The following is an 11,905-nucleotide window of genomic DNA, read 5'->3' as shown; positions in this document are numbered from 1 at the left end:
ACATCCTAAGCATTGCTAAAGCAGACAAACTTTTGCATAATGTATGGTTTGATCGGCTTATTACCCTGGTTCACACTGCAATGCCCCACACTGCTAGGAGCCACAAGCAAATAATATGATGCATGGCACTTTCGGTTGTAAGGTGACGCCAGCTAGCCATTGAGATGATATGATTATGTTAAGATTTACATTCATATGGAAATTGGACTCCTGCTGTTCACCTTGGCCTGCTAGGGGACTCATGTTACGGGACTCCTGGAGAGTTCCCATTGGTTGGGAAAGGATAGTAGGAGGGAATTCTGGGGGAGGTGGGGGGGGGCCGGTTCCGGTAGAAGGGCGTGGGTGGACTGGTTTTGGCTTGCCGGCCCATACCAGTATTGGCGGCTTTTTCAAAAATAAAGTTTTGTTCCTGCTTGAGTGGCTCGTGATTCTGTGCCCAGCCAGACGGAGGCACCACACCATCTACCAGAGCCCTTCTAAATGCCTCAGTGCATGTGTCCAGCCCTCCATTCCATAATCTCTAGCACTCTTCCCAACCTGATTTGTCCTGCTTCTCAACCTGGTTCAAGGTCACCTAATTTAAGGGAGCCACAGTCGGGAGCAGGAACTCTTTAATTACCTCAATTTTATTTGCACTATTTTTTTTTTTTACTTTTTGTGTTTTCTGGAGAAATTTTTTTTTTAACTCTTGGAGAGAGCCACCCCCCACCTAGATTGGCATGTATTTTACAAAATGATGAGTTTAATTGGGTATCTATGCAAACAATTTGATTAAATTCACTTCTCAATACCTCCCTCATCCTTCCTCCCCCTTCCTCCCCGATCCTCTTGAAAGACCCCAGCCCCATAACCTAAGGCCGGATTATGAAAAGTAGAAAGTATGTAGTAAACAGGTGAGCTCACCACATGACCTGTTAGAAAGGGCACCCTGACCACATCACAGGACATGCTTGAGCAAACTGGGATCATAAGCCGGAACAGGGAGGAAACACAATGTAAACCTGTGAGATTAATGAGTTTTTCGGGAAACTATAGTGAAAAATAAGTTTATCATAGTGAAAAACAAGTTTATCATAGTGAAAAACAAGTTTACCCTTTAAGTGACGTGTATGCTGGATTCAAAAATACCTGTTATTGTGCTAGGTGGAAAACAACTCCTTTTTCCCTATAAAAGATCTGTACCCCAAAGCCCGGTGTGCCAGTTCACCAAAGCTTCGGCTGAGGTTTTGCTGTGCACCCGCAGGCGCCTGTGTATTAATAAACTTGCCTCTTGCTTTTGCAGCTAGTGTGACGCTAGTTCTCTTTTGGACGGGGGATTTGAGGGTCCGGGGGTCTTTCACTCTTCCTATACTATCTAGGTCTCTCTTCTACTTTTATGGTGTCACCTCCACACACCCTGCTAGCTTACATATGAGAGAAAACATATAATATTTTCTCATAGTATGACTTATTTAACTCAAAATTATATTCTTCAGTTTCATCAGTTTCCCCGCAAATCGTAGAATTTTGTTCTTTATGACTGAATAATACTCCATTGTGATATGTGTATATATATATATATAATTGTCTTTATCCATTCATCTGTGGATAGCCATCTAGGCGGACTCCATAACTTGACTAGTGAAGTGTGCTGTGGCAAACATTTTATTTGTATGCATTTGTTTTTAAAGTATACTCACTTTAATTCTTCTGGATAAATACCAAGGAATGATAGAACTTGATCATACAGTAGTTCTACTTTTAGCCTTTTGGGGACACTCCATACTGATTTCTACAGTGACTAAAATAATTTACATTTTCACCAACTGTGTGCATGTGTTTCTTTTCCCCACATCTTCACCTACTTTTTTTGTTATTCATATTTTTCATGCTTGCCACACTAAGAGGAGAAGGAATCTCAGTGTAGTTTTGATTAGCATTTTCCTGATTGTTAAAGAAGTTGGACTTTTTATGCATATTTCTTTTAATAAGTGCCTATTCAGTTCATTTGTACATATATAGGCTGGGCTATTTTTTAATGTTGAGTTTTTAAAAATTTCTATATTCAGGGATGGGGGCGGTAGGAAGAGGCCAAGCCCAGGGGCGTCACCGGCTCCCCTGCCCCGCGGCGGCCCACGCCTATATCTGCTCACTTGGCCGCTAGAGGACCGGAGCCGGAGCCTGAGCCGCCAAAGTAGCAAGAACGGAATCTCCCAACGGGAAGGCGCGCTGGGGGTGCAGGCTACGACGGAGGTGGGCGGGGGACGGGAAGGTGCAGCACGCAAGGGGAGGGCGGGGGAGGTGCCGCCGCTGCCGCCGCCACCGCCACCGCAGCAGAGCTGTCTGGGCAGGCGGGCGGGCAGCAGCGGGCGGGAGCCTGCCTTGCGCAGGGAGACCGCGCCCACCACCTTCCCTCCCCCCACCACCGCAAGACGGGAGCGGGGCGTCCAGGCCACCGCAGCCGTCTGAGGGAGAGCCGGGGACCGCCTCTTCGAAGTTGGAGCTGAGTTGTCTTCCAGGGAGAGTGCGCCAAGACTGCTGCAGCTGCGGGCCAAGTTAAACCCATCCACAGTAATGGCTGCAGCCTTACCCAGGACCCTGGGAGGGTTGCAGCTATATAGAATACTGCAGAAAACCAATCTGCTTATTTTGATGCCTTTATCCAACAAGGTGGCGATGATGTCCAGCAACTCTGTGAAGCTGGAGAAGAGGAATTTTTTGGAAATCACTGGCGCTCCTTGGCATGGCTAGCAAGCCCCTTCATGTTAGAAGACCACAGAAGGCTTTGAGAGACTGGATTACAAACCCTGGCCTTTTCAATCAGCCACTGACTTCCCTTCCTGTCAGTAGTATACCTATCTACAAAGTACCAGAGGGATCACCAACTTGGCTGGGAATATCCTGAAGAAGTAATGAAAGGAACCTCATTTAAAAATTCCCAAATGTGCTGCCACCACTTGTGTGCAGAGCTTGGGACAAGGGAAGTCAGATGTGATGGGAGCTTAGCACAACAGACTCTGGCAAGGCCACAATGCTACTGAGAGGGAACACAGTCTGACCCCAGCAGACCTTGGCTCTCCAGCTTTCTCCAAGGAAAGCAGTGAGGCACTGGATGCTGCTGCTGCTCTCTCTGTGGCTGAGTGTGTGGAGCGATTGGACCCCACACTGACAAATAGTGACTTGAATGAAGTGAAAGAGCTGCTAAAAAACCAACAAGAAGTTGGCCAAAATGATTGGTCACATTTTTGAAATGAGTGATGATGATCCACAAAAAGAGGAGGAAATTCGAAAATACAGTGCCATGTATGGCAGATTTGACTCAAAGAAAAAGGATGGGAAACATCTCACACTTCATGAGCTCACTGTTAATGAAGCAGCTGCCCAATTCTATGCGAAAGATAATGCCCTTCACTCTACTAATTGTTTCCTTTGTTGTACAGAAGCCTTTAAATTTGATGTTAGTTGATTTATTGATTCTTTATCATATTTCCTGAGCTATTGGTGTTCTATTCAGGAAATCTTTGCCTATGCCTGTATGTTGAAGTGTCTCCCCAATTAGTTCTTCCAATAATTGCAAAGTTTGGATCTAGTATTTTGGCCTTCAATCAATTTTGAGTGTGTTTGTATGGGCTAATATATCTGGATCTAGTTTTCTTCTATGTATGGATATGCAATATTTCCAGGACCACTTGTTTAAATAGACTTTATATTGTCCAGTGTATATTTATGTTAGTTTTATCAAGAGCCAAATGTCTATAGCCATGTGTAATTGCCTCTGTGTCTTCTCTTCTGTTCCTTTCCTCGATGTGTCTGTTCTTATGGCAGTACTATGCAATTTTAGTTACTCTGTAGTAAAATTTGAAATCAGGTACTGTGATGCCTCTAGCATTGCTCTTTTTGCTCAGTATTGTTGTAAGTATTCTGAGAGTTTTGTTCTTCCATATGAGTTTTAGGACTTTTTTTTTTTTTTTTTTTTTTTTTTTTTTAGTTCTGTAAAGAATGTCATTGGTATTTTGACAGGTATTACATTAAATCTGTAGATCACATTTGGTATTGTGGCCATTTTAATTATGTTAATTCTGACTATCCATAAACACGGGAGATCTTCATCTAGTGTCCTATTTCTTTCTTTTCTGTTTTATAATTTTTATTGTAGAGGTCTTTCACTTTCTTGGTTATGCTTATTCCTAGGTTTATTTAAAACTATTGTGATGGGAATTGTTTTCCTGATTTTTTTCTCAGCCGATTTTACTATTCATGTACAGAAAAAGTTTTGCATGTTGATTTTATGTTGTGTTACTTTGCTGAATTTTTTTTTATTGGATCTATAATTCTTGTTGTGGAAATGTTAGGGTTTTCTCAGCATAAGATCATATTATCTGCAAATAGGAATAATCTGAATTCTTCCATCTCTAATTGTATCCCATTTATTTCTATCTCTTGCCTAATTTCTAATTTTTGTTTGTATCTAGTATTGCTAGTAAAGTATGTAGGGCTTAAAAGAAAAAGAAGCAGGAGGAAGTAAAAATAAATGAATAAAAAAGGGGAAGGAGAGAGGCTGTAATGGCTGAGGTTGCAGCAGCTAGTAGAAGAGAGGAAGAACCAGGGAGTAGTTCTACTTGTCATCCTAATTTTTCTTGTTTTCATCTTGTCATGGAGATTTAGTAAGTGTCTTGGAACAATATTGAATTTTTTTTAGCTTATTTGTGTGTTACTTTAATATTTGAATTCAACTGGGATTTAGAAGACTATCAAAATATATGTGTTTTTTGGGTTTCAGGATATTTGACCTGCCGTTAAAAAACAAAAACAAAAAAAGGGGTTGGGGGGCTGGGCAGAAGCAGATAATGACAGAAGAAACTGGAGGAGGAGGAGCATAAGATGGCAAGGGATATAATTCAGTGGTTGAGTGCTTGCCTAGCATGAATAAGACTGTGGGTTCAATCCCCTGTATGGGGTGGGGAGAGAATGTTAAAAAATTTTTAAATAGAAATTAAAACATTTTATAAAATACATGTATTTGGATTAAAGTATGCAATATCATACTTAATAATTGGGGGAAGAACCTATCAAACACAGGAGACAATAAAAAATGAACATGAAGGAGTACAGCATTATTCTAAGACAAGCTATTTGAGATGGAAAGGTTTCTTACTGGTCTTTCCAGATTTGATTTCTGTCAAGTGTTTTTCTCTCTTCTCTATTTGGGGGGGGGGGGGGGTGGGGTGTAGTAAATGCCCATGCCTCCTCAGCTAGTTCTTCAAGTTTCTCTGGGTACAGAGGTAGTAATAATACCAGCTGCCCCCATGATGGAAAAAGGAGCTGTATGTTTAGTTTATTCCCCTAAATTCAGCTCATCTTTCTCCTTTGAGAACTGCACAGAACTCAAGTCATGACATCTATGGTCACAGACCTCAGTCCTTCCACTTCTGGAATGAACCTAGCTGGGTTCTGTACTTCCTCAGCATGCCTGAGATTGACTAGCTCTCTGGAAAGTCAGAAGAAATGGCCCCTAATTGTGACAGAGTGGACAGGTCTCTCACTGCCTGGCTTGTGGACCTGCCTATAGAAATGTGGCATACACTTGGGGTTATCTAAACAGCAATAGAGTTTCAGTGCATGGGGTGCAGTGGCAGAGGAATGGGACAGCCTGGCAACTGGGGCATGGGGTGCTGAAGAACGGCTGGGTGTGTAGTGGTGGCCAAGAGCAGAGGTACCTGCTGCTTTCTAGAGGCTGCAACTCCTGTCAAAAGCAAAAAGTGGTGGCCTGGGGCAGAGGCAGAGGCATGGGACAACCTGGCAATGAGCACATGAGTTGGTGAAGAAAGGTTGGGTATATGGTGGTGGCCAACAGCAGAAGTACTTGCCACTTTCTAGGGGCTGCAACTACTGGCATAAGCAAAAAAGTGGTGCCTAGGGCAGAGACATGCAGCACACCATAGGTGCTGCACTCCCTGGTAGTGTCATGCACTCTGTTCTGTTCCACCTCATTGCAGAAGCCAGAAGGAGAGGAGGGGTTCAGGTGTCTTCATCTCATAGATAGTTTGATCCCACTACATAGGTTACTCGGCTGGCTCATTTTAAAAGTGTTCCCTATGATAATATCTGTTGTGATCTCTAGGTAAAAATCTTTTCCCAAGCTCTAAGCTGAGGTATAGTCTCTACAAAAGGGCTGCCTGCTTCTCCACTGGCAAATTCAGAGAATAGAACACTTCTTGCTCAACATGTGTCTCTATAACTCCTGCACCAGCTTAACTCTGTTTTTCTCTCTCTTCTACTGCTTTTTCTGAAGTAAGCTTGTCAGCTTTGCCTCTCCTTCTTTCTCCATGTTGTAGCCCTCTCCTTAGTCCTGCCCTGATGCTGCAGGTGCTGCTTCTGGGGTAATAAATACTTTTCTGTTTTGTGTTCAAGTGTCTAAAATCCTCTGATAGCTCAGTATTTTGAATCAGTGCATTCCCTCTCTCATCCACCTCTCCATTATGTGATTCTCTCACTGCTTTGGTTCCAAACTGTGGAGTTGAAACCTGCAGCCTCCCTCACTTCCACCATCTTGATCCAGTCCTAAAAATAGTTTTGAGAGAATTCTCTAAGGGGTGCATCTTCAAAGCAATTTGAGACTCGTTTGCCTGCATGCACACACTGCTTCTATTAAAACTTATCTGTTAAACATTACTTGATCATTTCCAAGTCTTGGTGTGTGAAGACTACCTCATGGATGTATGGGCCAGAAGCATGTGGGAGGAGTAGGACATCAGTGGATGGAAGGAAGCCAGCTAGAAAAGAATTGAACTAAAGAGGGTTTCATATAACATTGAAATCATAGATGTTCTTCTCTGTGGGCTATAAAATGTTAAGCAAGGAGAATGTTACCAGATAATTATCAGAATAAAGGTAAGAAATAAATTACACACACACACACACACAATTAGCTAAGAAATTTGTGTGGGAGTTAAGTGGGCATAATGCCCAATCTATTTACATAAAACAAATAACATTTTGGGGACTGCTACAATTTGAAACCTAAAGGCCCCTTCAAAGGCCCATATGTTAAAAGCTTGGTCCCCAAGTTGACATATTTGGAAAGTGGTGTAATCTTAAAAAGGTGGGGCCTTTTGAGAAGTCTTTAGATATTTGGAGTGTGCCCTGAAAAAGATTATAGGACCCTGGTGTCTTCTTCTTTTTCTTCTTCTTCTTCTTCTTCTTCTTCTTCTCCTCCTCCTCCTCTTCCTCCTTCTTCTTCTTCTCTCTCTCTCTCTCTCTCTCTCTCTCTCTCTCTCTCTCTCTCTCTCCCCGTCTCTGTCTCTCTCTCGCTTTTGTTGATTTTAGTTGTAAATGAACACAATATCTTCATTTTATTTATTTATTTTTATGTTGTGCTGAGGATCGAACCCAATGCTTCACAGTACTTGGCAAGTCCTCTACCACTGAGCCACAATCCCAGCCCCTTTCTCTCTGTTTTTATTTCCAGGTCATGAGGGACCTGTTTTATTTCACCACCTGCTCCCATCAGTATGTGCTAACTCATCACAGTCCAAAACAATGATGTCAATGGATTATGGACAGGAACTTATACCACTATGAGACAAAGGAAACTTTTTTTTTGGGGGGGGGGGGGTACAGGGGATTGAACCCAGGGGTGCTTAACCACTGAGTCACACCCCAAGCCATTTTTTAATTTTATTTTGAGACAGGGTCTCACTAAGTTGCTTAGGGCCTTGCTAAATTGCTGAGGCTGGCTTTGAACTCATGATCCTCCAGCCTCAGCCGCCCAAGTTACTGGGATTACAGGTGTGTGAAAGATCCCCAAAGACCCCAACCACTCAGTGAGGGAGCACACCAGGTCGTCCAGAGATCAGTTTATTCAGCATAGGCTACAGTAGAGACCGAAGCGTCTGCAACAGCAGCAGTGTGGTTTTAAGGACTTAAATCATCCCCCATGGGAAGTGTGTGTGGTTATAACTGGCATACCTGTTGTTAGTTTTTTATTGGGCTCCTGGGCTGGTGATGGCCCTTTGGTGGGTTCTTTTGGTGGACCCTTTTGGTGGGCCCTTTCTCTTAGATAGGAAGAAGAAGCCGGAAGCCTAAAGCCCTAGGGGTGGTCACCATTGTTGAATGGTGACCTGGTCCTGTTCTGGCTCCATGCCCAACAGTGTGCACCACCACACCCAGATAAAAGAAAGAAATTTTTGATCATGGTAAGTTGAATTGTCTTGAGTATTTGCTTAGTAACATAAAGCTGACTAACAGAGGGACTGTGCATAGATTATCTTCTACCTCTCCCTGTCATCCTTTATATTTTTTCTCAATACTTTCCTCAGTCAGTGAGTTTTCAGGATGATTCCCAGAGCCAAATGACCCCTGCAGCTTGCCTTGTGGTCATGGAATGGGCATGGATGACACAGAATTCACCCGATTCAGCTAGAAAAACTCCATGTTCATTTCCTTTTATACTTTTGAGTTTTGCAGAGTTTTAAGCTAAAAACAATCAGAAAAAAAATCAGTGGCCCTAGGTGGTCCCATTCTACTTTGTTCTCTCAGTTACACAAGTGATACTCAGGATCAAAAATTTGCATTTGTGTTGTAGAGAAAGATTTCTGATTCTTCAATTCATCTCAGGAAATTTATTAAGGAATGAGATGAGTGTTCAAACGTGGAAACAGGGGTTGAAAAATGACTGGTTCTGTACCTCAGGGATGACTTACAGAATTGCTTTTCTTCCTGCTCAGCTAACCTTTTTTGATTCTACCCTGGTAGCTCCAGGATAGAGAGCAAATGAACTCATTCTTCCAAGGAGTCAGATGGGGCTTTCCAGACATGAAGCCCACTCTTCATCTGCTGCTCCCAGGAAACAGGTTGTTGCTTTTACGTATGCCAGTGATCCATTCCTTGAGTACCAATTACTGGGTTGTTTTTTTTTTTTTTTTTTTTTTTTTTTTGTGTGTGTGTGATACTGCACTAAAGGCATAAGGGATTAGCGGATGAGGCACACATCTGTGCAGTTCATTTGTGAGTTTTACTGCCTATGGGCAACTCCAAATCAATTTCAGGGATCAGTACTGAGATTCATTCAACTATCAGAATGTACTTTTAAATCAATCAACTTTCAAGTGCACATTTGAGGGGGAAAGTCTTCACCATGACATCATGGGTTCACCTTTACATGAAAAAAAATGTTGGAATTCAATATACAAAATGGATATTTAAAATAAACACACATCTTATAAGTATAAAAGATATGCCTGCTATTTAAAAAACCCATTTGAGGTAGAGGTAAAAATTTTCAACATGCAAGTTATATAGTTTATTTACCAGAAAGTCATGTATGTTATAGTTAATATAATCAATAATATATAACATAATTAATATAATTCAATATTGCTTGTGACTTCTTTGAACATAAAATTGTGGAAATTTATACAAAATAAAATCAAACAAACAGTACTGATTTTATATTGATGATAATAACTATAAGAGCTCCTATTTATGAAGCTCTTGTTCTTGTCAAGTGCTGTTCTAAGTACACACACTCTACGAAAAGTACCTATAATCAGGAGCAGCTTAGCAGCTTGTATAATTATTCTATAAACAATGAGAGGGAAACAGAGTTTTTTTTTTCTTTCCTTTTTTTTTTTTTTTTGTATATGGGATTGAACCCAAGGGCACTTAACCACTGTCACATCCCCAGCCCTTTCTAAATATTTTATTTAGAGACAGGGTCTTGCTGAGTTGCTTAGGGCCTTGCTAAGATGCTGAGGCTGGCTTTGAATTTCTTATTCTCCTTGTCTCAGCAGACATGCACCACCACGCCCTGCCAGAGTGGCTTTTAAATTGCCAAATATACACAGCAAAATAACCATGTGCAAGAGCAACTGATAAGTTGTGGTATGTAGGTGTGAGACAGGATATGAGGAGCAGGCAAAAGACATAGGTCAAAGGTGGCTCTGAGGTTTAACATGGGGAAGTAGAGGGTACTGCAGCAGCTGCAGCAAGGTACAAAGCAAAAAGGAGTGATTTGGAAAATGAAGTTTATATCACACAGATGTCTGAGCTGATGCCAACTTTAGGGGAGAAGACATAAAACATTTCTAAGTTTATTTTTTAAAGTGTTTACTTAACAGGGAAGCAGTTTGTTTTCTAATTGGCCAAATCAAAATTCTATTCTTAAAATTTTTAATGAAAAAAAAAAATGTCGAGGGGCTGGGGATGTGGCTCAAGCGGTAGCGCGCTCCCCTGGCATACAAAGATGTTGTGTCTGCCGAAAACTAAAAATTAAATATTAAAAAATTTTCTCTCTCTCTTAAAAAAAAAGAAAAAAAATTCTATTTTTACTCATTTACTAGAGCATGGCCTATGGATACATATTGAATAAATTTGCTAATGTGTTTAATTTATATTTAATTTGTAGTATCTCATTCACTACAACTCTGAAGACTTCTCTAAGTACTTTTAAAAATTATATTAGCATAACTGAGTCAATAATTTAGAAGTACTTTTTTTTTTTAGTACCGAGGATTAAACTGAAGGGTGCTTGAGCACTGAGCCACATCCTCAGCCCTATTTTGTATTTTATTTTGAGACAGAGTTTTACTGAGTTGCTTAGTGCCTTGCTTTTCCTGAAGCTGGCTTTGAATTCTTGTTCCTCTTGCCTCAGCCTCCTGAGCTGCTGGGATTACAGGTGTGCACCACTGCACCTGACTAGATGTACTTTTTAATACATTTATTTATTTATTTATTTATTTATTTATTTATTTATTTATTTATTATGTGGTGCTGATGATCAAAGACAGTGTCTCACATGCACTCTACCACTGAGCCACAACCTCAGTCCCTGGCTAGATGTTGTTGTTGTTGTTGTTGTTGTTTTTAGTTGTGGGTTGGTACAATATCTTTATTTATTTTTATGTGTTGCTGAGGAATTAACCTAGTACCTCACATGCACAAGGCATGTGCTCTACCACTGAGCTACAAGCCCCAGCCCCTAGATGTACTTTTAATGAAAGATCCTATGTGTAATGATCTTATGTTGTCTTCCATTATTGCTTTTTATGGCAATAATAGTCTATGGTATTTCTTACTAACTTTTTACTTCTCATTACCCTGTATCCAAACTTTATTTATTTATTTATTTTTTAGTTGTAGATGGACATGACACCTTTATTTTTTTTATTTATTTTTATGTGGTCCTGAGAATCAAACCCACTTGCTTTCTATTATTGAGCTACAATCCCAGCCCCCTTGTATCCAAACTTAATTCAAGAAAACATAGCTTCTAGGACAGCATATTTTATTTTGAGGAGGTGAGGGATATATCAAAAAAGAATTTCTCTAAAAGGTAGAAATGAAGTCAAGATTGACCAAGACATGCCTGCAAACCAGTTCTCAAGGTCACTTCTAAGACTTGTTCTCTCTGCATCTAACTCCTAAGCTCTTTTTCTGTCATTTACCAAGGAAAATTCAACCTTCACCTTTTGATATGGCCTTCAGTGCCCTGGGCCAGCCTCAGCATGGGGTCTCAGAGGATGACCAGATGACAAGGAATTGGGGAGGAACAGCGGAGAAACAACACAGATAGAAAAGTGAAGGTGCTGAATCTGAATCTACTTATGTCTTGAATCATATATACTGTTCTTTTTGGAATGATTATAATACTTTGTGGTTACAAGGCAGGAAGCACAGAAGTTATTATTCAAGGACATACAGTTTCATTTTTGAGTAAGCCTAATCAGACAAAAATAATCATTAATCCATTAATAATCATTAAGCAGCAGTAAGCACTTTTAACTTTCATTTCGTGTTCTGCCTTGAGCTGTTCTACTTAGCTAAGCTTGATAATATTTAGCTACGACACAGACATTTACCCTATCCCTCAAGCTGATTTATCATATTTCAAACCTGCGCGGTGGTTATAGCAAGTGGTTAACTTGAA

At 40.8% G+C, this 11,905-nt stretch overlaps 1 pseudogene across 1 annotated transcript; it reads left to right on the top strand.

The window, feature by feature from the left end:
• The first annotated feature begins 2,547 nt into the window (after positions 1-2,547).
• Positions 2,548-3,445, top strand: LOC308631399 (NGFI-A-binding protein 1-like; annotated as a pseudogene). The gene has a single exon. The product of its transcript is annotated as an NGFI-A-binding protein 1-like (transcript).
• The last annotated feature ends 8,460 nt before the right edge of the window (positions 3,446-11,905 follow it).

Source organism: Spermophilus citellus, assembly GCF_964194105.1.
Source record: "Spermophilus citellus genome assembly, chromosome: 12".
NCBI lineage: Eukaryota > Metazoa > Chordata > Mammalia > Rodentia > Sciuridae > Spermophilus > Spermophilus citellus.
Note: the sequence above shows the minus strand (reverse complement) of the source record. Positions and strands in the feature narration are given on the sequence as shown.